The sequence below is a fragment of the Marmota marmota genome, unplaced genomic scaffold (assembly GCF_001458135.2).
Source record: "Marmota marmota marmota unplaced genomic scaffold, marMar, whole genome shotgun sequence".
Lineage (NCBI taxonomy): Eukaryota > Metazoa > Chordata > Mammalia > Rodentia > Sciuridae > Marmota > Marmota marmota.
In genome coordinates this window covers 1-3,971 of record NW_026007687.1, presented here as the reverse complement: position 1 = coordinate 3,971, position 3,971 = coordinate 1, and the positions used below count along the sequence as shown (strand labels likewise).

At 30.9% G+C, this 3,971-nt stretch overlaps 1 long non-coding RNA gene across 1 annotated transcript; it reads right to left on the bottom strand.

Annotated features, from left to right (window-relative positions):
* Positions 1 to 878: 878 nt before the first annotated feature.
* Positions 879 to 3,528, bottom strand: LOC125614821. The gene is made up of 3 exons (XR_007345378.1): positions 3,345 to 3,528; positions 2,817 to 2,921; positions 879 to 976 (listed from the first exon to the last, which is right to left on the bottom strand). It is a non-coding gene; the product is annotated as an uncharacterized LOC125614821 (long non-coding RNA).
* Between the last annotated feature and the right edge of the window lie 443 nt (positions 3,529 to 3,971).

Sequence of the window (3,971 nt, the reverse complement as noted above, 5' to 3'; positions counted from 1 at the left end):
AAAAAAAAAAAAAAAAAAAAAAAAAAAAAAAAGAAAAAGAAAAAGAAAGAAAGAAAGAAAAGAAAAGAAAAAAAGAAATAACATGAACTGCTGGGTGTGGTGGCACATGCCAGTAATCCCAGTCACTCAGGAGGCTGAGGCAGAAAGATGGCAACTGAAATCCAGCCTCAGCAAATTAGCAAGGCTCTAAGCAACTTAGCAAGACCCTGTTTCAAAACAAAAAGGGCTGGGAATGCAGCATAGTGGTTAAGTGCACTTGGGTTTAATCCTTGGTGTCATAAAATACAAAACAAAAATAACATGAATTGAAGGGAATGGGAATTATTACTGAGATGAGAATTATCTCTAGGAAACATCTGATCCTTTACTTAAGATTCAAGTGTGACTTGGAGATGGAAAGGAGCATTGGGCCCAGTCAGATGACCTGACTTTTATTCCCATTCTATCACTAATTAATCATATATATGAGTTTATTCAAGTCATTTATTTATTTTCACATTCATTTTCCCCAATTATAAAATATAAAGAATAAACTGAGTGTCACAAGATCTCTTTCAGATCTAAAATAGAATTCTGTGAGTCATTATAAGGTAGCCTCTAACAGCCCACAGGACAAAAAATCTAGCATATAACAGATATCTTACCATCAATTATCAAATCTCTGACCTTAAGACTTTAACTTCACATTTCAGGTAATTTTTAAGCCTGAATATGTTTTTCTATTTTAATTTGCCATATATTTTCATATAATCAAGAATGGTAGGAAGTAATTTTATGGAAACAAAGGAATTTGAAAACTGAATTAGAAAGAAAAAAACAAGAAACTTGAACATAGGATAACCCTCATTTGGTTATGTTTCTAAACCATTCTCCAAAGTTCTGCCCAAAGCCTACCCAGATAAACAAAAAGTAGTAATATTGTTACCTGAAGATGCTGAAGATCATCCTCCTGGACATTTTGGGATAAATTATATACCTTGATTATGAAATCAAAATGAGAGGATAATCAGTATAATCTTAAGCACTTACTCTGTCATTCTCTATTTTGATAAACATCAATTATTACAAAAATTAACTCTCTTACATACATCTTTATTAGATGACATTTATAAGAAAGGACTAAGAAAGCTTGAGAGAAAATAAACAATGTGCAGTGATATAAAAATTTTGCAGAAATATAAGAGTCACCTGCTCTGGAATCAGAATTTTAAAATTATTTTATGAACTTAATTCAACAATTACTCAATAAAATAACAATTCTTCCAAGCACGCCAAAATAATGGTGTTAAAAATAGTGCTAAATCTGAACAACCCATAAGGAAAATTGTGTTCTGAAAAGATGTTGATTTCTTCATAATTTGTTATTTTGTTTACTTTTATTTTATAAAGTTCCATCACATAGAAGTTTGTCTGAATATCCTTATACATTTGTAGTATTGTTTTATAAACAGATCACAGCATCAACATGACTTATTTTTTTGGTCAAAAAATGTCAAAAACTTCAAAGAAAAGTTAAATATGCTTATATATTTATGTATTAATGCAAGCAGTATCCTTTGTGTACTTATTTAAGTAACAGATCATTTCTCAGATAATAATTAAAAGCAGTTATTACTAAGAATTTAGTGGGTTTTTCTATGAAAATATTTACTCTATTGAGGTCTAAAATATATAGTAAGTCATAAATATTAAAAAGAACAAGTCAATATAATTTTTATTGGCTTGTATGATGGTTTTTACTGTTCATTATAAAGAAAATAGATACTAAGTTAGTATTTTAAAAGCTCATTCAAGGAGTAGATTGTTAAAAGCATCGATCATTTTTTAACTTGGTTTCTCCTCCTTCCTCCTATTTGTCCTCTCTCGGTTGTACTAAGAGGATAGTCACTAGTCACCCATCCGTCACTAGCTCCACTCTCTACTGGAATGTGATCAGCTCCAACTTGCTCATCCTAAGTATACTGCCTTTTTAAGCTACCTTGCCTTTTAAAAATTGATCTTCTCTGTTTCTTTACCACCCTCTTCTGCTCTTTCCATTGAACAGAAAATTTCTACAAAAATAGACTTAATCTTTTATGTTGTATGTACTGTGCTTATAATGAAACTCTCCAAGAACTTTAAGCACAATTTAGAAAGCTTACTATAATCCCTGAAACAACACTTTAAGAAAGAGAAAGAAAAAAGGAAAGGAAGATGAAAAATTTTAAATAAAGACATTTACCATTCTAAATGTATATAAAGTTGTTTTAAAAAGCTATAAACACAAAGTTTTTACATTTAAAAACATTTCCACTGGCTATGTAAAACAAAATTTTATGTTTATAAATCTTGTTCATTAAATATAACATAATAGTTGATCCCAATATCTGCATATGTTATAAGATTTAATATTATTGAGTGTATTGAGGCATTAAGCAAAAAGAACATCAATAACATAAAAAAACTTCCTCTGGTTAAAGCAGTCAATTGAAAACTGATCAGTAATTAAATTACAGTAACAAAAACAATTCTACTCTTACAAGAATTGGTATGCTAATTGGAGATGGAAAGGAGCATTCGGCCCAGTCAATGACCTGACTTTTATTCCCATTCTACTACTAATTTAGTCACATATATGAGCTTTATCAAGCCACTTATTTATTTTCAAATTCATTTTCCCAAATTGTAAAATATAAAGGGTAAATTGAGTGTCATAGGTCTCTTTAACATTTAATATACCTTTTCTGTTGTTTGTCTCACTGCCAAGTGTCTGTAGAAATACATACATTATAAATTTTAGCTAAAGAAATACTCACCCAAATGAATTTATTTCATACCTGTATTGAGCTGATCATTGTACTAAGGGCAAATACTGTGGCGGAATCTCTCAAAGTTGACTGACTATCAAAGGTCCCCTGAGTATCCATCAATAACACTGCAACCTATAAGCAAATATAGAACATCCAGGGTTATTACAGTTACCCCAACATTAACACCATAAGAACTAAAGGAAATCATTATCAATGAATACTTAATAGGTAACTTCTTACATATGCCATGAATACTACAGGAAATCAAAGTATCAATTAGCTACTTATTATTGTAATAATTTTCACTGATGATCCAACATTAACCTAATACAGCATTGAAACAAGTATGAATGATGGCTTGCTGATCTGATGTCCTACTGTTCTTATGATTTTTCCTACCATAATCATTAAATTGGTAAACAAGGATCATTCGATAGGATGCTACACTCCCCTTTAAGTTTCATGTCAAATGGCCAAAATTCATTTTCAAAAGAGCATTTTCAAGTTACTGTTAAGTATAAGCTCAATTTTACTTAAAAAAAGTTGGTATCATACCTTTTTACCATCAACTTTATTGATAAGGAAGACTTCACTCCATATCTGGATTCCTGTGGTTTCTCGTTCAGACCCACCTCTCCATGAAAATCCAGTCAATGGTTCATTGTAATCTCCAACCCAATCAACTGATTCCTATAAATTTAATAAAGTGTATCATATATACCTGGATATGTATGTAAAATTTTTTCACTCATCCTTTCCAATTCTTATCTCTAACTCTAGTCAAAAAGAAACATGTGCACATTTATTGCATTGATACACTTTATTCACTAAAAAAGAAAAAAACAATTACAGAGAAGACAACCACTGGCCACATTTAATGCTAGGTTTTGTGGATACAAAAATGAAAAGATACCGTTTCAGACTAGAGGAAGCTCATAGCCTAATGGGGAGACAGACATGCTAACAAACCATTTTGGTATAATACATGCATGTGAAAATGAACATGTAAATAAAGCATCAATGGAATAATAGGAAACAGAATAACTAACTCTTGATCAGGAAAGACTTCACAGAAGAGATAATATTTGAAGAATATTTAGAAATTTTTCAGGTGAGCAAACTTGGAGAAGGCATCCAAAGAAAGAAGGAAGGAAAGAGGAAGGGAGAAAGGGAGAAAGGAAG